General features: G+C 44.0%; 1 protein-coding gene across 6 annotated transcripts in view; it reads left to right on the forward strand.

Moving 5' to 3' along the window:
* The window catches only part of NFASC (neurofascin), a 188,030-nt gene that overhangs the window by 79,608 nt on the left and 82,327 nt on the right, over nt 1-26,095 (forward strand). For all 6 annotated transcript variants that reach the window (XM_029230365.1, XM_029230362.1, XM_029230363.1 and 3 more), the window contains exon 2: nt 11,525-11,633. The gene's annotated coding sequence lies outside the window, so the exon portion shown is untranslated. The remainder of the gene's footprint in view (nt 1-11,524; nt 11,634-26,095) is intronic.

Below are 26,095 nucleotides of genomic sequence, written 5' to 3' on the forward strand. Positions count from 1 at the left end.
CTTCCTTCCTTCCTTCCTTCCTTCCTTCCTTCCTTCCTTCCTTCCTTCCTTCCTTCCTCCCTTCCTTCCTTCCTTTCTTTCTCTCTGTCTCTCTTTCTCTCTGTCTCTCTTTCTCTCTCTCTCTTTCTCTCTCTCTCTCTCTTTCTTTCTTTCTTTCTTTCTTTCCTTCTTTCTTTCTTTCTTATACTGTCTTCATTTGATTTTGATATCAGGATAACACTGGCTACATCAAATGAATTCGGAAGTGTCCTCTCCTCTTCTATAGTTTGGAAGAGATTTTATAGAATTGGTGTTGATTATCTTTAAGAGTTTGTTAAAATTCTGTAGTGAAAGAATCTGGGCCTGGAGATTTCTCTTTGGGGAATTTTAAAATTATAAGTTCAATTTCTTTAATGATTATAAACCTATTCAAATTACCTAGTACCTATTGAGGACTGTGGTAGTTTGTGTTTTTCAAGGAATTTTTCCATTTCAACTACATTTTTTAATTTATGGGTGTGGAATTGTTCATAGTATTTTCTTAGTATTCTTTTGATGTCTGCAGGATCTGTAATGACATTCGCTTTTTTCATTCCTGATGTTGGCAACTGTGTCATCTCTCTTTTTTTTCTTCTTCAGTTTTGCTAGAGGTTTGTCAATCATATTAACCTTTTCAAAGAACCAGTTTATTTCATTGATTTTTTTCTATTGTTTTTGTTTTCTATTTCATTAATTTCTGCTTTTTATTTCTTTCATTCTTCTTGCTTTGGGTTTATTTCGCTCCTCTTTTTCTACTTTCTTGAAGTGGGACCTTATATTACTGATTTGAAACTTTTCCTTTTTTTTTAAATGTATGTATTTAGTGCTATAAATTTCCCTTCAGCACTGCTTTAGCTGTGTCCCACAGATTTGGATATATTGTATTTTAATTTTCCTTCAGTTCAATGTATTTTTAAAATTTCCCTTGAAGCTTTCCCTTTGAATGATGAATTATTTAGAAAATAAAATTCAAAATAGTGGAATTCAACATTAATATAAAACAATTATTTTTTAAAAATTTTTATTTATTTATTTTTTTTTTGGCTGCGTTGGGTCTTCGTTGCTGTGTGCAGGCTTTCTCTAGCTGCAGCGAGTGGGGGCTACTCTTCATTGCGGTGCGCGGGCTTCTCATTGCGGTGGCTTTTCTTGTTGCAGAGCATGGGCTCTAGGCACATGGGCTTCAGTAGTTGTGGCACACGGGCTCAGTGGTTGTGGTTCGCAGGCTCTAGAGCGCGGGCTCAGTTGTTGTGGCACATGGGCTTAGTTGCTTCACGGCATGTGGGATCTTCCCGGATCAGGGATCGAACCTGTGTCCCCTGCATTGGCAGGCGGATTCTTAACCACTGTGCCACCAGGGAAGTCCTTAAAACAGTTCTTTAAAATAGCTTAATGAAAGATCAAATGCATAGTAATAAATATAACAAGAATGTATATAATCTATATGAGAAAACTTTAAAATGTAGTTGAAAAACCCCAAATAAAATTTAAACAAATTTAAGGTATGTCACATTCTTAAGTAGATTCAACAACATAAATATGTCAGTTCTAAGTTAATTTATAATTTTAATATGATTTTTATAAAATACCATCTGATTAAAAGACAAACCTAGAGAATCTGATTTTGTAGTTCATGTGGAAAAAAAAAGCAAAAATAAACAGGAAAATTCTTAAATATCAAATCAAATAAACTACAGTAATTAAAAGTGTATGGTACCTGTGTATGAAGAGATAAATAGATGAGTGGAAGAGCAAATCCAGGAATAGACCCAAACACATAAGGGGGTTTAATATATGAAAACAAAAAAGGCATTTCAAACCAAAGGGTAAAATGTGAATTCTTCAGTACATGGTGTTGGGAAAGCCATCTTATATATTTATAAAGTTATAGTCCTCCCTCCTATGATTTCCAGATGAATAGAAGATTGGAACATAAATATTAAACTATAGAAATGCTAAAGAAAACATGGGAATACTTAAAAATATTCTTGAAAGAAGAGGCCTAAGTATGACAAAAACAATGACAAAAGATCTATAACTATGAAAAAACTTTTTTTTTGCGTGGCAAAAACACCATAAATAAAGTCAGGATAAAAATAATGATATGGACAGTTTGCAGCTACTCTTATAAATTAAGGGGTAATTTTCCTAAAAAATAAAGAGTTCCTTCAAACTGATAAGAATAAACCAACTACCCAGTAGAGAACTGGGCAAAGAATACAATAATTCAAAGAAAAGAAAAGTGCTCAACCTCACTATAATAAGAGAACCACAAAGGGACACCAATTTCTGTGCATCAGATGGTTAAAATTAAAAAATAATAATAGCAACAGCATGTTGGAGAAGGAAAACAGGAACTTTTATAAATTGCTGGTGGGAGTTTAAGTTGTGAAAACTTTCATGGAGAACAATTTAGCCACATTCCCTTTGACCTAAGAATTCTGCACCCAAGAATTTATCCTAAAAATAATCTTGCAAATGAGAGAAATCATATTTATCCAAAGATATGTATTGCAGCAATTTTCTACATCCAGGGATTACAAACATCCTAAATGTCTATCAGTAGAGGGTTGAGTAAATTATTATATGTTCATACAATGGAATACTATACAGCTGCTAAAAGTAATAAGGCAGTTTCATATGAACTAATATAGAAAGACATCTAAGATATTAACTGAAAAAGGCAAGTTAGGAGAAAATTTGTATAGTATGCTATAATTTTTTAAATGTATCTATGTATGCATGGACGTCTCTGGAAGGATACACAGAGACTGGTAAGAGCGGCTGGTGGGGGAGAGGGGCTCAGTGGGACTAGGAAGCTGCAGGAGAAGATTGGGAGGGAAATTGACTTATATATACTCTACTTCTACTATACACGCTTGTATCTGTTGAGTTTCATATCATGTGAAGGGGTTACCTATTCAAAAAACAAATAACGTAATTTTTTAAATGTTTAAGTAAGAACCTCAAGCAAGAGACAGAGACGGAGAGAGTTCTTGTTCCCTGAGCTCAGACTAAATATCCAGAGGGAGGCAGCACATGAACCAGGACTCAGGACAAGTTTGACTTTGTACTTCTTCAGAAATAAGCATTTATAGAATCATGGAATTCCAAGGTGAAAAAGTCTTAGAGTCCCCAGACCCACTTTTCTTCTGTGGCAGAGGGAAGGACAATCTGAGAATGAACATGAGATGCCCAGCAACCTGGCCATGGTCCCCACCCAGCTGGGCTTCAGAGCTGCTCTTCTTGCAGCTTGCAGGGTATCAGGTGTCTTTCTTGATCCCTGATCGTCCCCAGAGCATCAGGTGTCCCTCCAGGAACCTTCCTATCCCTGGGTCAGCTGGAGAGTCTAGACCCTGGGTTTGAAGCCGCACTTCTCATTTAACCCTGAAGTCCTGTGAGTGATGATAGAGGTATCAGGGTAATGGCAACCTCACTCATCTTTGAGAGTTTTCTGTTTCTCTCTCTTGATATCTGTCTATCTATCTTCAAATCACAGTTCTCCGTGGATCCTCACAGCAACCGCATAGGGCATATCTGATCCCCAATTTTCAAATGACAGCAAAATATTTATACAAAGATTTGTTTTCCAAGTACGTTTCTCATTGCAGCCCCCCATTAACCTCATATAGGCAAGGAAAGTTTTATTAATGCAGATATAAAAGATGAGAATATTAAAGAGGCACCTCTGAAATAGTGAGCCTTTGGGCTAAGAACATGTGGGCTTGAATCCTGAGTCAAAGGATTCTTTACACTTATTTCCTCCAGGGTAAAGTGGGGATAATAATATCTATATCCTTGGTCACCATATAGGGTTGTTGTTAGGATTAAATGACTCTGGTTCTAAAGAGTTTCAAGACATTCTAAGATTTCTCATTTCTCAACCTGTTCTATCATTTAAAGTTTATTTTTATTTTGAAAATGTGTTACAAAGAAGAGAGAATAATGTAATGAACCTGATGTATCTATCACTCTCTTCAACAATGATCAGTACAAGGCCAGTCTTGTCTCAGCGATACCTCTACCCACTCCTCCCTCTTTTGCTTTATTGACCAGATTTTAAAATAATAAAGTGTATTCCTAACATCCCAAAAAGGTGACTCACAGGTTATTTGGGCTTTTAAAGAATATTATTAGCGATTTATAAGATTTAAATGTTTAAACACATTTGTTATGTTTCAACCTATTGTAGTCATGATCCTTTTTAATGCTCAACTTGACCAGGGACACCTTATGCTGGGTAGCTTCCAAGTCCTTTTGGCATAACTCTAGTAATCTTTTTTTTCTTTTTTTTAACATCTTTATTGGAGTATAGTTGCTTTACAATGTTGTGTTACTTTCTGCTGTATAACAAAGTGAATTATCTATATGTATACATATATCCCCATATCCCCTCCCTCTTACGTCTCCCTCCCACCCTACCTATCCCACCCTTCTAGGTGGTCACAAAGCACCAAGCTGATCTCCCTGTGCTATGCAGCTGCTTCCCACTAGCTATCTAATTTACATTTGGTAGTGTATATATGTCAGTGCTACTCTCTCACTACGTCCCAGATTACCCTTCCGCCTCCCCGTGTCCTCAAGTCCATTCTCTACGTCTACGTCTTTATTCCTCTCCTGTCCCTATGTTCCCCTAGTCTGAAGTCAGGGAGCCTGATTCCTCCAGCTCTGTTTTTCTTTCTCAAGATTGCTTTGGCTATTCGGGGTCTTTTGTGTTTCCATTCAAATTGTGAAATTTTTTGTTCTAGTTCTGTGAAGAATGCCATTGGTAATTTGATAGGGGTTGCAATGAATCTGTATGTTGCTTTGGGTAGTATAATGATTTTCACAATGTTGATTCTTCCAATCCAAGAACGTGGTATGTCTCTCCATCTGTTTGTATTGTCTTTAATTTCTTTCATCAGTGTCTTACAGTTTTCTGCATACAGGTCTTTTGTCTCCTTAGGTAGGTTTATCCCTAGGTATTTTATTCTTTTTGTTGCGATGGAAAATAGGAGTGTTTCCTTAATTTTTCTTTCAGATTTTTCATCGTTAGTGTATAGGAATGCAAGAGATTTCTGTGCATTAATTTTGTATCCTGCTACCTTACCAAATTCATTGATTAACTCTAGTAGTTTTCTGGTAGCATCTTTAGGATTCTCTATATATTGTATCATGTCATCTACAAACAGTGACAGTTTTACTTCTTTTCTGATTTGGATTCCTTTTATTTCTTTTTCTTCTCTGATTTCTTTTATTTCTTTTTCTTCTCTGATTTCTGTGGCTAAAACTTCCAAAACTATGTTAAATAATAGTGGTGAGAGTGGGCAACCTTGCTTGTTCCTGATCTTAGAGGAAATGGTTTCGGTTTTTCACCATTGAGAACAGTGTTGGCTGTGGGTTTGTCGTATGTGGCCTTTATTATGTTGAGGTAGGTTCCCTCAGTGCCTACCTTCTGGAGAGTTTTTATCATAAATGGGTGTTGAATTTTGTTGAAAGCTTTTTCTGAATCTACTGAGATGATCATATTGTTTTTATCCTTCAGTTTGTTAATATGGTGTATCACGTTGATTGATTTGCATATATTGAAGAATCCTTGCATTCCTGGGATAAACCCCACTTGATCGTGGTGTATGATCCTTTTAATGTGCTTTTGGATTCTGTTTGCTAATATTTTGTTGAGGATTTTTGCATCTATGTTCATCAGTGATATTGGCCTGTAGTTTTCTTTTTTTGTGACATCTTTGTCTGGTTTTGGTATCAGGGTGACGGTGGCCTTGTAAAACGAGTTTGGGAGTGTTCCTCCCTCTGCTATATTTTGGAAGAGTTCGAGAAGGATAGGTGTTAGGTCTTCTCTAAATGTTTGATAGAATTCGCCTGTGAAGGCATCTGGTCCTGGGCTTTTGTTTGTTGGAAGATTTTTTTTTTTTAACATCTTTATTGGGGTATAATTGCTTTACAATGGTGTGTTAGTTTCTGCTTTATAACAAAGTGAATCAGTTATACATATACATATGTTCCCATATCTCTTCCCTCTTGCCTCTCCCTCCCTCCCACCCTCCCTGTCCCACCCCTCCAGGCGGTCACAAAGCACTGAGCTGATATCCCTGTGCTATGCGGCTGCTTCCCACTAGCTATCTACCTTACGTTTGGTAGTGTATATATGTCCATGCCTCTCTCTCGCTTTGTCACAGCTCACCCTTCCCCCTCCCCATATCCTCAAGTCCGTTCTCCAGTAGATCTGTGTCTTTATTCCTGTCTTACCCCTAGGTTCTTCATGACATTTTTTTTTCTTAAATTCCATATATATGTGTTAGCATATGGTATTTCTCTGTTGGAAGATTTTTAATCACAGTTTCAATTTCAGTGCTTGTGATTGGTCTGTTTATATTTTCTGTTTCTTCCTGGTTCAGTCTCGGAAGGTTGTGCTTTGAATTCGTCCATTTCTTCCAGGTTGTCCATTTTATTGGCATACAGTTGCTTGTAGTAATCTCTCATGATCCTTTTTGTTTCTGCAGTGTCAGCTATTACTTCTCCTTTTTCATTTCTAATTCTGTTGATTTGAGTCTTCTCCCTTCTTTTCCTGATGAGTTTGGCTAATGGTTTATCAATTTTGTTTATCTTCTCAAAGAACCAGCTTTTAGTTTTATTGATCTTTGCTATTGTTTCCTTCATTTCTTTTTCATTTATTTCCGACCTGATCTTTATGATTTCTTTCCTTCTGCTAACTTTGGGTTTTCTTTGTTCTTCTTTCTCTAATTGCTTTAGGTGTAAGGTTCGGTTGTTTATTTGAGATGTTTCTTGTTTCTTGAGGTAGGATTGTATTGCTATAAATTTTCCTCTTAGAACTGCTTTTGCTGCATCCCATAGGTTTTGGGTCATCGTGTTTTCATTGTCATTTGTTTCTAGATATTTTTTGATTTCCTCTTTGATTTCTTCAGTGATCTCTTGGTTATTTAGTAGTGTATTGTTTAGCATCCATGTGTTTGTATTTTTTACATTTTTTTTACTGTAATTGATATCTAGTCTCATAGTGTTGTGGTCGGAAAAGATACTTGATATGATTTCAATTTTCTTAAATTTACCAAGGCTTGATTTATGACCCAAGATATGATCTATTCTGGAGAATGTTCCATGAGCACTTGAAAGGAAAGTATATTCTGTTGTTTTTGGATGGAATGTCCTATGAATATCAATTAAGTCCATCTTGTTTAATGTATCATTTAAAGCTTGTGTTTCCTTATTTATTTTCATTTTGGGTGATCTGTCCATTGGTGAAAGTGGGATGTTAAAGTCCCCCACTATTATTGTGTTACTGTTGATTCCCCCCTTTTATGGCTGTTAGCATTTGCCTTATGTATTGAGGTGCTCCTATGTTGGGTGCATAAATATTTACAATTGTTATATCTTCTTCTTGGATTGATCCCTTGATCACTATGTAGTGTCCTTCTTTATCTCTTATAATAGTCTTTATTTTAAAGTCTATTTTGTCTGATATAAGAATTGCTACTCCAGCTTTCTTTTGATTCCTATTTGCAAGGAATATCTTTTTCCATCCCCTCACTTTCAGTCTGTATGTGTCCCTAAGTCTGAAATGGGTCTCTTGTAGACAGCATATATATGGGTCTTGTTTTTGTATCCATTCAGCCAGTCTATGTCTTTTTGTTGGAGCATTTAATCCATTTACATTTAAGGTAATTATCAATGTGTATGTTCCTATTACCATTTCCTTAATTGTTTTGGGTTTGTTTTTGTAGGTCTTTTCCTCCTCCTGTGTTTCCTGCCTAGATAAGTTCCTTTAGCATTTGTTGTAAAGCTGGTTTGGTGGTGCTGAATTCTCTTAACTTTTGCTTGTCTGTAAAGGTTTTAACTTCTCCATCAAAACTGAATGAGATCCTTGCTGGGTAGAGTAATCTTGGTTGTAGGTTTTCCCTTTCATCACTTTAAATATGTCCTACCACTACCTTCTGGCTTGCAGAGTTTCTGCTGAAAGATCAGCTGTTAACCTTACGGGGATTCCCTTGTTTGTTATTTGTTGCTTTTCCCTTGCTGCTTTTAATATTTTCTCTTTGCATTTAATTTTTGATAGTTTGATTAATATGTGTCTTGCCATGTTTCTCCTTGGATTTATCCTGTATGGGACTCTCTGCACTTCGTGGACTTGATTGACTATTTCCTTTCCCATGTTTGGGAAGTTTTCGACTATAATCTCTTCAAATATTTTCTCAGTCCCTTTTTTTCTTCTTCTTCTTCTGGGACCCCTATAATTCGAATGTTGGTGTATTTAATGTTGTCCCAGAGGTCCCTGAGACTGTCCTCAATTCTTTACATTCTTTTTTCTTTATTCTGCTCTGCAGTAGTTATTTCCACTATTTTATCTTCCAGGTCACTTATCCATTCTTCTGCCTCAGTTATTCTGCTACTGATTCCTTCTAGAGAATTTTTAATTTCATTTATTGTGTTGTTCATCGTTGTTTGTTTGCTCTTTATTCTTCTAGGTCCTTGTTAAACGTTTCTTGTATTTTCTCCGTTCTATTTCCAAGTTTTTGGATCATCTTCACTATCATTACTCTGAATTCTTTTTCAGGTAGACTGCCTGTTTCCTCTTCATTTGTTTGGTCTGGTGGGTTTTTACCTTGCTCCTTCATCTGCTGCGTATTTCTCTGTCTTCTCATTTTGTTTAACTTGCTGTGTTTGAGGTCTCCTTTTTGCAGGCTGCAGGTTCGTAGTTCCCATTGTTTTTGGTATCTGCCCCCAGTGGGTGAGGGTGGTTCAGTGCCTTGTATAGGCTTCCTGGTGGAGGGGACTTGTGCCTGTGTTCTGGTGGGTGGGGCTGGATCTTGTCTCTCTGGTGGGCAGGGCCACGTCTGGTGGTGTGTTTTGGGGTGTCTGTGAACTTCTTATGATTTTAGGCAGCCTATCTGCTAATGGGTGGAGTTGTGTTCCTGTCTTACTAGTTGTTTGGCATGGGGCATCCAGCCCTGGAGCTTGCTAGCCGTTGGGTGGAACTGGGTCTTAGCATTGAGACAGAGATCTCTGGGAGAGCTTTCGCTGATTGATATTACATGGGGCCGGGAGGTCTCTGGTGGTCCAGTGTCATGAACTCGGCTTTCCTACCTCAGAGGCTCAGGCCTGACACCAGGCTGAGCACCAAGAGCCTGTCAGCCATACAGCTCAGAAGAAAAGGGAGGAAAAAAAATTAAAAAGAAAAATTATTAACATAAAATAATAATAATAGTTTTAAAAGAAAAGAGCAACCAAACCAATAAGCAAATCCACCAATGATAACACGCGCTAAAAACTAAACTAAGGTAAACATAAATATCAGAAACGAATCAGTTGCAGACAGCAAACCCCAAGTCTACAGTTGCTCCTAAAGTCCACCGCCTCAATTTTGGGAACATTCATTTCCTCTTCAGGTATTCCACAGATGCAGGGTACATCAAGTTGATTGTGGGGTTTAATCCGCTGCTCCTGAGGCTGCACAGAGAAATTTCCCTTTCTTTTCTTTGTTCGCAGTCCCCAGGGTTCAGCTTTGGTTTGCGCCCCACCTCTGTGTATAGGTCGCCCTCAGGCATCTTTTGGGAGGTCTGAGGTCAGTAGGTGTCCTGTAGGAGTTGTTCCACATGGAGGTGGATTTTTGATGTATTTGTGGGTAGGAAGGTGATCTCCACATCTTACTCCTCCACCATCTTGAAGGTCCCCCCAACTCTAGTAATCTTTGACGCTTTGTTTGCTTTTATGGTGTAACAAGATGCTCTAGGCTCATCTTATATATTTGCTGCTTCAGACCCTTCTCCAAGGAAGCCTGATTTCTTTGTGGGAGTTCATAATCTGATTGCTAGGGGGTACTCATTCCTTCCAGGATGATCCTTGTTTCTAGGCCTTGCTAGGTATTTTGTGTGTGTGTGTGTGTGTGTGTGTGTGTGTGTGTGTGTGCGTGTGTGTGTGTGTATGGATGGATGTAACATAAAACATATGGAGTTCACCCTGATACTCTCAGTTCACAATCAGGACTACAAAATTTTAACCTGATCTCATCGAGCTTACATTTGTATCTTCTTGCAATAGGAAACCCTTGTTTTTCAGTAATATAAATATTATTACTCATTTGGTTTATCCCACAGTACACATACAGAAGTCTCAGAATAACAACAACAATAATAATACCATAACTTCATCAATAATATGATTATTGAAAACAGATTAGGATTTTGGGGTGGGGGGAATGAGGCAGTTCTTTTTATTCTTAGGATATATCCCTCCAAGGATACAGAGTCAAATTACTGTGTTTTAATTTCTCTATGTGTAGTTATGCCAACCAGCTGGACATACAGACTCATTTGCTACACTTTCATTTTAGGGATTTCTTTCAAAAATATTGTTCCTTATAATTATGTCAAATATTTACATGTTCCAAAGCAAATCCACAAAACAAGGTATATTCAATATCCCTGTTCCCTCCACCTCATTCCTCCCCCTCCCTATAAGTCCTTTAAATTTTATTTTATGCTTTATCCTTTTATTGTCTTCGCAGAATATAAGCAAATACATATATATCTTTGCATTCATTCTCCCTTTCTTAAATAAATGGTAGCATATTAAGCACACTTTTTCCTGTCGTGTTTCTTTTCACTTGACAATAATCCTGTAGGTCAGAACTTGGGCATCATATAAGATATATTTCAAAAAGATTCCTAGAACTGAGGCTACTGGGACAAAGAGTAAATGCATACTTATTTTGATAGATATTGCCGCATTCCCCTCTACAAAGGTGGATGTGACCATTTTCTGCAGACACGTTTTAATGTTAAAGCAAATGATTAAGTGAGATATGTTATCTGTAGTGAGAAAGGCTAAATGATTGCCGCAAAGGACCAGACCTGGGACTTGAACTCTTGAAATGCCACCTCATAGTCTAGTGGTCTGACCCACTGTCCTGTACCTTCTCCCCATTTAACAGATGAAGAAAATGAGTCACATGTAGGGACGTGATCTATGCAAAATGATAAAACAAGCTAGGACCTGAAACCCATGTCTCCTAACACTAAAATTAGATCTCCTTTTAATGGGTAATTTATTTATGGTGAACTTGGTTTGATTATCTGTAGATGGGGAAGAAAAACATAATAGTTCTCCTAAGTAAAAAAATTAATGAGATAATTATGGGTAAATTCTCCCTTGGGTGTAGGAGAGATTCTTTGAGGAATGGCTTAACTCCTTCAGGTGACTAGGGATTCAGCAATTCGATTATGATGTCAGGCCACAATAATGATCTTATGAAGAGAGAGATGATCCCCGCTTCCCAAAGTCCAGCATGCTTAGGCACCTTGCAGAATCGGTCCCGTTTCTTGCAGAGTGCTTTGAATTTTTGTGAACAAAGATGCTGTTATGCTATGTAAAACTGCCCAGATGGGTGTGGACAACGATGTAATTTCCCAGTGAATGAACAAGCTGCAAAGCACAAAGGCTTTTCTTTTCCTCTCCTAAAGTGACCCTGGGGTTCTTCTTTGTGCTTGCTTTGTGACAGGTTGATTGACTTATGTGCAATTTGGGACGCTGGAGTGTTCCTTCCCGCCGCAGACTGGAAGGGAGCCCCCTCTGGTGTTACAGGAAGGAGGCTGAATGAGGCAGAGACGGTGAGTGGGGCTTGGGCCTGGGCCTGGGCCTGGGCCCCGTGTCTCAGGGGTAGGGTGGGAAGAAATTCTCACCTCCTGCCCCTTCTCTTTGATGAGAGACGTTTCAGGCCCCGGAATTTTCTGAGGGGACATCTCCTTCCTTCTCCCCAGAGTTGGCCACAGAGCCAGACCTCAAGGCTCTCCTAGGCCAGAGGCTGACTTTGGGGAAGGATTTGTTCCTTTTTCTCCAGCAGATGCAGTGAGCCGGCATTAGGCCTGCCATTGTCCCGACTGTTCAATTGAAAAATTGGGAAACAGCTGTGTTTGTGACCCTCACTCCCCCTTAGCCTGGCCTCCACAACCTGGGAGCCTCCTGAGTGACAGCCCCAGCATATGGGGGGCAGTCTGAGAACCCCTCCTCTGGGCGGAGCAGTGGGCCCTGGCAGATGGACAGCTGTCCAGGGCACCGTAAACAGCTGAAGCTGACATCACTGAAGCCACACCCTGTGTCCAGGGTCTGCATTGTTCCATTCTGGGGTAAAATTTCCTGCTGCTCCCAGCAACTCCTGTCTTAGTCTCAAGGCAGGGATGGCAGGGGAGTACATGCAAGCAATAAGGGCTACAAATTTAACCAAGGAGTAATTGGCATTGAATCACACGCTAGCAGCCTGGAGGCTTCTGGGCTGGCGGAGTCTGACCTGGAGGCCTGAACAGAGAAAGGTTTCCCTGTTCTTGAGTGTGGGCATCTCAGCCTCATTGCTCCAACTCCCTTTTCAGATGGCTTCTGTTCTCCCAGAAAGAGTTGGAGATTTAGGCTGGGAGGATGCAGGCAGGGAGGGAGTTGAAAGGTAGGAACAGAATACGCTGATGACATGGATTCTGGCTGTCCTTGCTTTGTGACTGTAGGAAAGTTTCAAACCACTCTAGGTTTATACAGTAGGGATAATAATGAACATCTTGTAAAGATTAAACACATAAAGAACCCTGCACTGTGACTGGCTTATACTAGGTATTCAGTAAATGAAATTATTTGTCATATCAACAGCGGCTCAGATATACTTGTTTTATGAAGGTAGTTTCTGTGTGGGTTCTCTTAGGTCTACGACTTGCCTTAGAACAGTGTCAGGTTTCGGGGACCACCAGGGAAATCCATCTGACCACAGGACTTTTTCACCTGTTACTAAGTATTGAACTTTAACATACTGGCAGTAGTGGGGCAGGGGGTGGGGCACCATTCTTTTGGTTTGTATTTGGAGGACTCTGCAGAAATAGTGTACAGGTTATTATAATGGGCCTGTAAATATATGTAAAACAGCATGGGAACAGATCCCCAGGTTTGTGCCAGAATCAGGGGTTAGTCCAGCTTTGTGGTCACTGTGGCCCCTCTCTTGGCACTTTTTCATGAACCCACCCTACTTTCTATCTCTGCTCCGGCTCCTAAGGCCCCTCCACACTCCTCCCTGGGCACACACACTCTGGGTTGCCTAACCAGATCCCTGCCTAAGGAACCTGGGAGCCCCCCGACCTTCTCTGATGATAGCAATGTCACTACCCAGCAGCACATCTGAGTGGCAGCCGGAGTCACACCCTACTGCATCCTGCCTGATGCAGAGCAAACCTATTCAGGCTTTGCGCCTCTGGACACTTCCAGTCTAATCCACGAGCCCTAAAATTGGAACCTGATATTGGTTCACTATAGTTTTACAGTGCATTCATTTACATTAGTTGTGTCATTTGACTTTCACGACAATTCTGTGATGTGGGCAAGGCTGGCGTCATCATTCACATTTGATTGATGAATACAATGAGGCTCAAGAAGCTACTTCTCCAACGTCCACAAAACGGACAGCAACAGAACTCAGATGTCCTGGGGCTTCCCTGGTGGCGCAGTGGTTAAGAATCCGCCTGCCAATGCAGAAGACTCGGGTTCGAGCCCTGGTCCGGGAAGATCCCACATGCCGCGGAGCAACTAAGCCCGTGCACCACAACTACTGAGCCTGTGCTCCAGAGCCCACGAGCCACAACTACTGAGCCTATGTGCTACAACTACTGAAGCCCGTGTGCCTAGAGCCCGTGCTCTGCAACAAGAGAAGCCACCGCAATGAGAAGCCAGCGCACCGCAACGAGGAGTAGCCCCTGCTCGCCGCAACTAGAGAAAGCCCGCGCACAGCAACAAAGACCCAACGCAGCCAAAAATAAATAAAATAAATAAATTTTTTAAAAAAAGAAAGAACTCAGATGTCCTGAATTGTGGGCCGTTTTTCTTGCTGGGACACCACACTGCCTCCTCCAGTCTGAGGCACCCACACCTTCAGGAAGTCAAAGGATCAGAGGACCTTAAGACATACAGGGAAACTTTTAACAGAAGAAGAAAAGAGCACACACATATGGCCACATGAGGACCACTAAGCTCTGCAGGGGTCTGAGCCGGTTCTTTAGAGGTGGTAACAGCCATCCTTGCCAGAATCAGCACTGGAGGACTCCCCAGCCGCCAGCGCTGTGCATTTTCCATTTAATCCTCCTCACAGTAACCCTATGAAATAGGGCCCATTGTTACCCACATTTTACTGGTGACGGAAATACAGAGAGGTGGAGGAACATGCTCAGAGCACCACAGCTGAGAAAGCGGCAGCACCTGAATTCGAATCCCAGCAGTTCTCCAGCTCTGGGACCCACACGGTTGGCCATTTGGGCTTGGGGTTGCAGGGTTTTTTCAGGGTGGTTTGGGGCTGCATAGATGTTTCTGAGCAAGCCTCCGGCCAGGTTCCAGGTAAGAATCTGATTTTGTCTCTCCACTTGGGAAGCCTCAGAGGAGCAAGTCCTCTGTTTCTCTGTCCTCCTTCCCTCTGGCTCTTCTCCTTTTGTTCTGGGCCACTGCCATCTGGAGCGGCCCCAGGCATCTGCTCCCCAGCACAGGTCTCCTCCCTCCCCCCTCCTCCTGCAGCCCCAGCGTGAGGCACCTTCCCACACAGACTAATCTCTCCCATCCCGTGTCTCCCCTGCCCCAGTGCTTCAGCCCCTGGGCCTCGCCAGGCACTCAGAGCACACACCTGCCCTCTGATGCAAGGCAGAAGAACCACCCAGCTCCCCCAGGCCTTCAGCTTCTCAAATGGAGTCATTTGGTTAATGGCACTCACACTCCTCAGCCCCTCTGCCTGTTGGTAAGAAGCTGGGCCTTCTCTCTCCAGAAACATTACAACAGGCTGCTGTGGCCAACGTGGGCTCAGGACACACCACTGTGGGATGATTGGGGAAGGGCCGTGGAACTGCATTAGGAACTGTTTTGCCTCCGCACTCCCTGCCCCAGGACCAATTCCGGGCCCCTGAGGCGGCATCCATGCTTAGCCACCTTCTCCTGGGTGCTGAGATCTGCAGGGCTAGGTGTGGAGCCACAGCTGGCAGCAGTGAAAGCTATTCCCCTCAATCGCGTGTGCTATCTACCTCGTTTCTGCTGAGGTGATGCAATCGCTTCTATACCCCTCTCAGCCTTCCTTGCTGCCCTACTAAACCCACCTTTTTACTGGAGGCTGGGCTGTTGGGTTTGAGACAGCATGTCACCCTGTGAGTTTCCATTTCTAATGGAGGATTATAGACTATAGCAGAGGGAGGCCTTTCTACAAGCAGGTGTATGCACTCACTCGGGGCATGAACACCAAGCTTTTCCCTACACCGCTGGAGCCAATGGTGTCTTCGGTGTGAGCATAATAGCCAGCACTTTGCACCAGACTTCTAGACAAATGCATCCTATAATGCAGGAAACAACCTTCCCCTGTCTGTTCCACCTCCTCTCCTCCACGCGCCTGTATTTTCACATCTCCTCCAGCCTGTAGAAGCCTGCCAGGATGGCAGTTGGATCCAGACCGATGTCTGTGTTGGATGTGAATGCAGAGGGCTGGAGAGAGGGGAAGAACAGATGCTGCTCCCTCCTGCTGTCTTAGTCCTTTCCTCCCTGTGCCTCCTTATCATGTCACACAGGAATCTTAAAAATGCCACCGGGGTTGTGCAATCCTTGGAATATCAGCAGCTAGACCAATATTGACAGCAGGATGGAAGCCTCAGAAGAACTGACCTGGCTCCACTGAGGTTGACTCGAGTCTGGTGCAGTTGATGTCATAGGTCATGGACCACTGGTGGAAGAAGCTGGCATGAACAAGGGCAGGACTGGGGCCGTGCAGGGTGGTCTCCAGGAGTTTGAAGCACTTTGGTTAAGGAGGCCAGGGTAAAGGCAGGAGAGAGGGCAGCGCAGAGCTGCTTTGGCTGGTCTGGAATCTTGCGGGAACCTCCCTGCTCTCCGGTCCACAGTAGACAACACTTGTGCAGATAACCGTATGTCGGCTCTAAGAGTGAATAATAACTCCTTGGCCACAGAGCTAACGTATGGTTATTAGCACAGGCGTTGTGTACTTTGTACATCTACAGAATAGATCTGGAGGTTCGAAAGTCCAGCTTGTCCAAAGTCATGTAGCAAAGCATTGCACCAGCTGTAACTTGTGGGGAAGGGGAAATGACCAATAGTTTTTGAATGCTCAGTCTGGGCCAGGCCTTGTGTTAGATGCTATACATAAACGTTAGCCCATTAATTCATTTAAAATGAATTAAATCAACTCAGTTAATAATCATCACAATAATCTTATACTAAGTGTATTATCCCGTTCAAAGACAAGAAAACTGAGGCTCTAAGAGAGAGAGTAAACAAATTGCTGGAGACCATGCAGCAGGTAAATGGCTGAGGTGGGATTGAAACAAAGGTGTGTGGCTCGCAAGTCCATGCCCCTTCCATGTGCCAGAGGGATTATACTACGTCACTTACTCTTGAAGCTGCGTCTCAGAATCCATGTCTGGTGTGTTTCCCCTGGTCTGCATCTTCTTAGCTAGCCCTGTTCTGCCTTGAGCTGGGGCTCGCTTCTATGAAGAACACAGGAAAAAGGTAGAAGCCACTGCCCTCACTCTCAAGAAGCTCCCAGTCCGGTTAAGGGGCTGGAGGTCATCTCTCTTTCCCTCAACCCAAGCTTCTTCAATAACCTTGCCCCCCCACCCGCCCCTTTTTTTTTTCCTGCTTGAGCTCATCCTATGGTTTTCAAATGGCTTTAGAACCCTGGTCTGTTGAAACTAGGCTTGGAATCCCACAAATAGAGGGTGGAGTAAGCAGCTTAACGTGAGTGACGTTTGAGCAGATGGGTCCAGATGGTAGCTCTTCAGATGGACAGAGGCCCCGGCTCCAAATGGACACCCCACTCAGGGAGCCTGGGAACGCATTGGTCAGTGACTCGAATGAGGAGCTGGGGTTTGAAAGAAAGGTGGCTATAGGGGTTTGTACAGCTATCACCCTTCAGGAAAGACAGAGGTTGAGCTTTCGGGCTGTTCTTTCTGCAGCATTCCCTTTGTACAGCATTTTGCAGTTTACTGTGGAGATAGAGACTAGACAAACAGTGACTTGTACTGGGTGGCATCCAGGAACTTAGCCCTAGGTCTTTTTTAAAAAATCAATATTCAATATGTTAAAGTTAGGAATCCCCAAACTTAATTTTTCTTCAACTTTTCATTTCAACTGACAAATTTTACAATTCTCTTCATAGATCTCATAAATTTTAACAATCACTTGTTTGATTCCATTAATAAACTTAGTTAAATTCCTTTGAACATTTGAAACTGCATTTATAAATGTAATCATTCATTTCCCTTTTTGAAGTATCCCAGTTTTCTTACAAAGTCTTCCAAGTTCTTATGTAATTAGTTCTTTTTTCTCATTGATATTTTAACTAAAAGCTTTATTGAGATATAATTCACATACCACACAATTCACCTATATAAAGTATACAACTCGTTAATCAACTATACTTCAATAAAAAATAAATTTGAAAAAAAAAGTAAAGTATACAATGCATTGATTTTTAATATATTCACCAAGTTGGGCACCAATCACCATAATTAATTTTAGAACATTTTAATTACCTTCCACTTCCACCACAAAAACCCATACCCATTATCAGCCACTCCTCTTCCCACCCCCGACCCTGGTCTTCCTCTAGCCTTAGGCAATCACTAATCTATTTCCCACCTCTGTAGATTTGCCTATTCTGGACATTTCGCATAAACGGAATGGTACAGTATGTGGTCTTTTGTGTCTGGCTTCTTTTACCTAGCATGATGTTTTCAAGGTTCATCCATGTTGTAGCATGTGTCCATGTGTCATTCCCTTTTTATGGCTGAATAATATTCCTTTATATGTAGATATACCACATTTTACTTATGCATCATCAATTGATGGACATTTAGGTTGTTTCAACTTTTTGGCTATGATCAGTTATGCTACTGTGAGCATTCATGTTTAAGTTCTGATGTGGACATACATTTTTAGTTCTCTTTGGTATATACCCAGGAGTGGATTGCTGGGTCATGTGGTAATTCTGTGTTTCATGTTTTGAGGAACCCTAGGTCTTCTCATACTAAATCCAAGCCTCCCTTTCAGGCCTTCTACCTTCAGTCTCTACCTTCTCTCCCACTCAGGTCCCTCCTTCTTACCCTTCCCAAATATTGGGCTGTACCCTTGGACACATAGGATTATGTCCATAAGATTATGATTACTTCCCCCTCCAGCCTTCCTCAGAGCAATTTCCCTTTACTAACAGGCCCAGGGGAGCCGGCTCTGCTATCCCGGGTGTCTTCTCCCCCACTTGGAGGTGGGTGGAGAGCTTCACAGCCCTCTGTCTTCTCCCTCCAGCTGTGAAGAAGATGTGTGTCTAATTGCTGTGAAACTTCCTCCCTGAGGGTAGAAAACAGGGAGATGAGTGTGAAGTTGGTTCTTAAGCTGTAGAGAGGTGGGGGCTCTTCTTCTCCTTCTTGGAGGTGGCAGAATTTCTCCCCCCACCGAGGGAAGGTTGTTTCCTGTGTCCTTAGCTGATGTCTCCAGGGTGGAGGCTGTCTGCATACCCTACGTGTTAACTTTTGTTCCCTTTGCAATTTGCTTTACCTGCTAATCTCTATAAGAAAACTGGTCAGAGCTCAGTTAACCCCGAGCAGGGGCAGTGAGTGGAGCCAGAATAAGGGAAATTCACAGATATCCACAAACCTTATTGAAGGCAGCCCCTGCACAGCGTGTCACATCAGCTAACAGGCAGCTATACTGACTACATTTGAGAGTCTTTTCCATTCCATGTATGTTTCCCAGTCCTGCCTCTTGGAGGATGAACGAATAAGCAATAATAATGAGGAGAAAATGGACAGCCCCAAAGAACTTCAGAAGGCTGGCTTGGCTGGATTATAGCACCAGCGATATCCCTCCCAGTGTGCCCAGCAACTGCCGGCCTGTGAGGTCGGCTGTCCAGGGCTGGGCTGTGGACCCAGCTGCCTGTATACTTTGGGCTGTCTTGCTATGCCAGGCTAAGATGTGTCAGGCTCCAGTTGGCCTGGGGTCAAAGAAACAGGATAAGGCAGCAACCCCACTTCTTCCATATATCGGATTGTATGTACAAGGGTGTTCATTGTAGCATTGTGGTGATGGAGAAAAAATAAAGAAAAATAATCTAAAGGTCCACTATAAGCAGATGGTTAAAAGATTTGTTGTAGATCCACAGAAATCAGTTATGAAAAAGTATGCAGCAGGTCTCTTATGTCCAAGCTCTATTGACTTAGTGACTCAACCAGCTCTGCCCCCACAGTGAGGTGCCTGCGCCTTTCCCCCTAGGAGGGGGGCACTTTCCTGGTGGGCGCAGCCTTCGTGTGGAGCCTGGCTGCCTGGTGGCTTTTGCACACCAAGGTGCCCTGCAAGTGCTTTGTGCCCCAGAGAGCCTGCAGTGAACACGAGAAATTCACTAGATATTTATGGTGGGCACCTCGAGGAAAAGGTCCCTTCCCCCTTTCTTCTTTCCTGACCCCCTCACCCCCAACTTAATAAATAGCCAAGTGGTTCAGGTTTCAACCTATAGATTAGTTCTGGGTGTTGAGCAGGAAACAGCTGTTTTCAGCCAAATCCTTAATCCTAAACCCAGGTGTCCCCCTCCACCCCCTCCCGGCGGGAATCAGGGCCACCTGATACTGTTGTTCCCCCACCCTGCACTCCTGCTGAGACCCGGACGGCCTCTGTGAACTTAGCCCAGGCAGGGAGAGGAGGGGCCGGACCTGCTGGTGCCCCTGCTACCAAGAGGAACCCTATCAATGGTTAAACACACAGCCCCTCACTCCTCCCAGATCTCTCCCCCTGACCATGCAAGGGAGCCAAGCATGAAACACAGCCACCGAGCAGATGGAGACCACCCCCCTCCAACCCTGAGAAGGGAGGAGGGGGGAGGGGGCTTGAATCCCATAACAAGGTGTCTTTAGCTGTTGGAAAATCCTAGAAGACAACTGGTTCAACCCCACACAGGGAGGAAGCGGGGTCTCCCCTCCTGGACAGGGGGAGAGGCAGATCTAGAAGCAGGCTGGTGAGTGCTTTCTTAGGCTGTCAAGTCCTTGGGCCCGGGAGGGTTTGGTGCCGTTACAGCCCCATAAAGGGGAGGTGGGAGGATTGCGCGGGCAGAGAGACTTTGTAAAGATGCTGAGACTGCGGTCATTTCCTGAGCGGTGAAGGGGAGATGTGAGATACCCAGCTTGCCTGGGGCTTTCTCAAGAGGAAGGCAGGGAGCTCCCCCTGCGGCTTCCCCGTCTTGTCTCATCCTCTTCCAGAGACCCCTCTATCTTCCTTCTCCCTGCTTGGCGCTCTGTCTCTTTGGGACAGGCTGATGATCACTAATAGGGGGCATTTCCAGTTTCCTAGGAAACTGGCCTTCAGATGCCTGTGAGTGGAGGGAGTGAGTGGGCTCAGGTCACCATCTGTTGCATGGTTCCTTCCTTGGCATGAGAGATGGAAGGGAGGAGGGGACCCGAGGTAGGAGGGGAAGCAGGGAGGAGGGTCCTCCACAGTGCCCAGGGCAACAACCCTCTGCTGAAGGTGACCTCAGAACCAGGGCAGCTAAGCGGAAGCGCTCGGGATGAGGACGTGGGGAGGCTGGGAACGGAGGTGATGGCCGTTCTGGGTTTAGTGCCTGGAGCGGCTGAATCCCAAGATTCCGAGAGTCTGTCTGTGGGTTGGAGAAAGCAGGGTGGCCTGACTGCGATCAGGCAGAAATCCTGAGAGGGAGTGGGGGAGGATTTCAGGAAAAATGGAGATGAATATGTCTGCTGAGCAGGGACAGGATCTACCTACTTCTTGGGACGCTTAATAGATATTATTATTATTATTTCGCAGCTGTTATTTTTATTACTCAGGCTTATACCGTAACAACAGTTTTTATCATTTGTGATTTAATCGAGGGTTTATAATATACTAATTCATTGATGGGATGCATATCTCTCAGTAATAGGAAATATCTGATAAGATGGCTGTTCACTCGCCCTGCGAATATTTATCGTACTGTCTCACTACAAAGGGAGACAAAACATGGACTCTGACCTCAGGAAGTTCAGAGTCTGATGCAGGAGATGGATGTTGGAGCAACTATTCCCACAGGCAGGAGGAAATGACCCCTAGAACAGAGTGTGCTGGGGAGCACAGGGGAAATTGCAGCCCACTTTCAGTGGGAAAGTAGGGTCAGCATCGCGGAGAGGTTGCCACTGGGGGTCTTGTAGAGAGGTAAGGGGATAGCACTTCCAGCCTATGCAGAGTGTGGCCAAAGGTCCAGAAAGCACCTGGCCGGTCTGGGGAGTGGTGCGAGGTCTGGGCTGGACCTGCGGAAGAGGAGGCTGAGCGGGGCGGGAGTCCGGTCACGGGGGCTTGCATGGTGCACAGAGACTGTAGATATCGTCTCTTAGGCCAGTTCCTCGACTGTTTTTTCTGCCAAAACAAACGGGATAGAGGACACACACTGGCTCTTTCTCCGTTCTTCAAGAAAGAAAACAGAAAGTGAGGGAAAATGTGATTATTATAGCAGTAACCTGAGCCACTCAGATTTATATTTATGTATAAATCATTTACAACTGTTCTTGGTTTGTACTGGGAACAGATTACTTGAGAAATTCCTTATATCCTAGTCCTGAGTTCCAGCTAAGAGGGCCTGCCTGCCTGTCTACAGGGAACCCCCCGGCCCAGTCCGGAATACTTCCGAGCTCTTTTCAGACCTCACACACACGGCCCTTCCTCACTTATTTTGACGTGCCTCTGTTTCCTCTTTTGTTTCAGCTCCTCTCTCTGATTTCTGAACAGGTTGCTTCTGGGCACCTATAGTAATAAACCCTGCTGCGTGTGTGTTTGTTTGTTTTTAATCTAATGCAGAATGGCTGAGTTTTGCGTTGGCTCTGTCGGGCTTTTATTATCTCTCTGTTCCCCCACAATATCCTGTGGCAATGATGTGTGAGTGTGCCCCTTAGTTGGTTCTTGTAGAACTATTCTAGTCATTCCATTAGTTTATTCTAAGGGCTAGTTGCTGGCACGTGGCTTCACAGCACTAATCTGTTGGTGTGCGTATCCCCAGGCAGTAATTCGGGAGCACAGCCTCAGACTACCTGCAGAGCTGTTTGTTCATGACCCTGGGCATTTCGAACTGAACTTGGTTCCAAGCTCATGATCTCCCTGAGCCCCAACCACTTCCAGACTTTTCCCCTTTCTTTATTCTTTTTTTTTTTTTTTTTTTGCGGTACGCGGGCCTCTCACTGTTGTGGCCTCTCCCGTTGCGGAGCACAGGCCCTGGACGTGCAGGCTCAGCGGCCATGGCTAACCCAGAGACCATCCTCAAATCTCAGGGAGGCCTTGGAGGCCATCAAGCCACTCATCTGTCGCACACACAGTCTCTTTCACACCTGCCCAGGGGCACCTGTGGAATCTGGAATCTAGGAGAAGGCAGGTGGAGTGACGGGGAGAGGAGAAGTGGTCGAGAAACCTCACCCCTGGGCTTCGCTCCCAGAGCAGGAGGATGATTTAGGGCAGAGAGTGGCCTGTGGCTAAGCCCCAGACCGGCCAGCAGATGGACAGCACGATGGGCAGATCACAGGCCCTCTCTAGGACTTAGGTTTACCTGATAAGGTCTGTGTGTCGTGGAGTCACTTGAACAGTGAAACAGCTTCCATCTGGACTGCGCTTCACATTCCTATGCATTATTCATGTGCTTCTCACGATGAGCCTCTGCAGCAGGCAAAGCGGGCATATTTATTTCCATTTTTGAGATTTTAAAAAAGGCTTAGAAAACAAGTAATTTACAAAAGATAAGTGGCAGGACTGAGATCTTTACTTGGATCTTCCTTTCCATAAATGTTTCCTGCCAGGGACGCTGCCAGACACTAGGGACACAAAAGTGATCAGGGCATTGTCTGAGCCTCACGAATTCCACAAAGAGGGGAGAAAGCAGTAAGCCAGTGGTGAGCAGCCTACAGCCCTCAGGCCAATCCCAGCCCACTGCCTGTTTTGTAAATAAAGTTTTATTGGAACACAGCCATGCCCATCCGCTCACTTATTGTCTATGGCAGCCCTCACACTGTAATAGTAAAGTTCAGTACTTGTGACAGAGACTGTCTGTCTTACAAAGCCTAAAATATTTACTGTCTAGACATTTACAGAAAAGGTCTCCAACCCTTACTTTAATCACATAGTTTTGCCAGTGTGCTAAGAGCCTCAGAGAGGCAGGTTTAAGCTACAGTAGAGATGAGATGGACTCTCAGCTCTGCTTGGGAGTGGGGGACACAGGCTAAGCACAAGGAATTCTTCACTGAGCAGAAGATGTCTGAGCAGTGAGGTCTTGAAGACTGAGTAGGAATTAATCACGTGACAAGGAGGGAAGGCCTTTCCAAGCACAGGGGATGGCACGGGTGAAGTATGGAGGCTGTAAACGGTGTGGTATGCTTAGAAAATGGCACAGCATTCAGTAAGGAAGCATTTAGGGTTTGGGTGGGCTTGGAGAGGCCTCCAGGAACCTGATTTCAAAGAGCCTTATATGCTACGCTTGGGGGTTTGGATTTGATCTTATAGATTGATGGGGAGAAATGGAAAGGTTTTGCAGCAGAGCACTGATATGATCAGGTGGTGGTTTAGAAAAATCACTGTAATAGCAACACGGAGAATGGATTGGAAGGAGACCAATTGGGAGGTTATTGCAGTGGTTCATGAGACGTGATATTTACCAGAGGTAAACAGGTGGGAACATGCAGAAGGGAGGGGGGATGAGAGACACCAGGAGGGAGACAGTCCAAGGGCCTTGGTGCCTGGATGTGAGATGTGAGAAGAGGTGGGATTTAAGGGTGCTTCCAGGTGTCTAGCTTGGTGACTTAGGTGGGTACCACCAACAAAGACAGGGAATAGAGATGGAGGGTCAGGACCCTGATGGAGACACTGAGGACATCAGACAGAAGAGGATCCAGCAGTGTGATCAGTGCCGTCGTGGAGGTTAGAAGGCCCAGAGAGAAAACGAGGCCCCAGGGTGGTGTTTCAGAGGCCAAGGAGGAAAGGATGTTAGGAGGGATGGATGGGGTGGTTAACAAGTGTTAGTGCCTCCAAGAGGTCTGGCAAGATAAAGACTGAGAACACTGGTTTTGGCCATCGGGAGGCCAATGGGAGGTCCAGACAGGAGAGTTCCAGGATGTCGTTGGATGAGGAGTGAATGGGAATGAAATAAGTAAAGACAGAAGCCACTGACCACTGTAGAAAAAAAAAAAAAAAAAAAACAACTTGTATGAGAAGAAAAAACTTCAGGTACATATAGGGAGGCTGTGAGACGCAGAGAATGATGTTATGGTTTCGTTATGAGAGAAACTCATGAACATGTTTCTCTGCTAAGGCAGGGAGCAAGTTGAGAAGAGTTTGGAAATTCAGGAGAGAGCAAATAGTTTTGGGTTTTTTTTTCCCCCAATTTATTTATTTATTTTAAGATGGGGAAAAAAGCACTGATTATGACACCCTCCTGTGTCCCTCTTCACACACCCCATTAGCACGGGAGGGTTTCTTGGGGGGGTGCTTTATCTCCTTCGTTTCCAGCATAGCACACACTTTGGCTACATTTTAAGGGCCTCAGGAGATGGAAATGCCCTGAGTTTTCTTTCTTTCTTTTTTTTTTAATATCTTTATTGGAATATAATTGCTGTACATTGTTGTGTTAGTTTCTGCTGTACAACAAAGGGAATCAGCCATAAGCATACACATGTCCCCATATCCCCTCCCTCTTGAGCCTCCCTCCCATCCTCCCTATCCCACCCCTCTAGGTCGTCACAAAGCATCGAGCTGGTCTCCCTGTGCAATGCAGCAGCTTCCCACTAGCCAACCAATTGAGAGCAGAGGGTTGGGGCCGGGTTCAGGCAAAGGCAGGCAGGTAGGTGGAGGGAGGGATGCTTTTTTAATACAGAAAGTGGAGGTCACGGGAAGCTTATGTGTTCAACCAACATACTAGGGGCATTTCTGACTCTGACAGCACTGTCATTTCCAAGTGATAGAAAACTCAACTCCAGCTGGCTTAAAAATTCAAGAGAATTTTTAATATAAACACACAAGTAATTTAAAATCCCCAAATAGGGCTTGCTTCAGGAAACGCTCCATCAGTGACTCAGTGACGCGAAGGATCAGGTCTTCCTGTGTCTTCTCTCTGCCTTCTGCAGTGTTGGAGTGTCCTCACATTATGCTTGGAGACCCCCCTAATCCCACTCCCTGAAGCTCCATCCTCTCCCCTTAGCGGGGTTCCTCACTGGATCTCTTTCAGAAGAAAGGGGGAAACTTGTCTTTCTCAGAGCTTTCAGCAGAAGTCTACGTGAAGCACACTGCCTCCGGCTGGATGAAGTATCCTTTCCTAAACCAACCATAGTGGTGAGGGGTAGGGAGTGCTAATTTTCTTATACTAATCACAAGCCAGCCCTGGAATTGGGGTAGGATCATTCTGTGAAAGAGGCAGAGATAAATTTGCTGAAGAAAAATGTGGGTACTATTATGGACAGAATCGTGTCCCCCCCCCAAAATTCATATGTTGAAGGTCTACCCACAATGTGACTCTATTTGGAGACTGGGCCTTTAAATAAGTAATTAAGGTTAAATGATGTCATTATGATGCCCCCTAATCCAATAACGCTGGCGTCCTTATAAGAAGAGGAAGAAACACCAGAGGTGCATTTGCACAGAGGAAAGGCCGTGTGAGGACACTGCAAGAAGGCAGCCATTTGGAAGCCAAGGAGAGAGACCTTAGGAGAAACCAACCCTGCCGGCACCTTGATCTTGGACTGCCAGCTTCCAAAACTGTGAGACAGTGAATTTCCAGTCTGTGGTATTTTGTAATGGCAGTGCTAGCTGATGAACACAGGCACAGTGGATAGGAGGAGGAGAGCAAGGATGCTGGATAAACGTCCGGGAAATGCCCACCAAGTTCTCTGTGTGCTTGACAGCCTCAAGGAGTTCACTGGGGAGACAACAATCTACACCAAGACCTAGCACTCATTACAGCGAGTATATCCCAGAATTCTCTGAGAGCAAGGAGGATGAGGACTGCATCCAGCCTTGGTGGGATAGGGTGTTCCAGGGAAACCAAGGAAGGCTTCCCAGAGGT

The sequence above is a fragment of the Monodon monoceros genome, unplaced genomic scaffold (genome assembly GCF_005190385.1).
Source record: "Monodon monoceros isolate NGI ecotype Baffin Bay Population unplaced genomic scaffold, NGI_Narwhal_1 Super_Scaffold_18, whole genome shotgun sequence".
Classification (NCBI taxonomy): Eukaryota; Metazoa; Chordata; class Mammalia; order Artiodactyla; family Monodontidae; genus Monodon; species Monodon monoceros.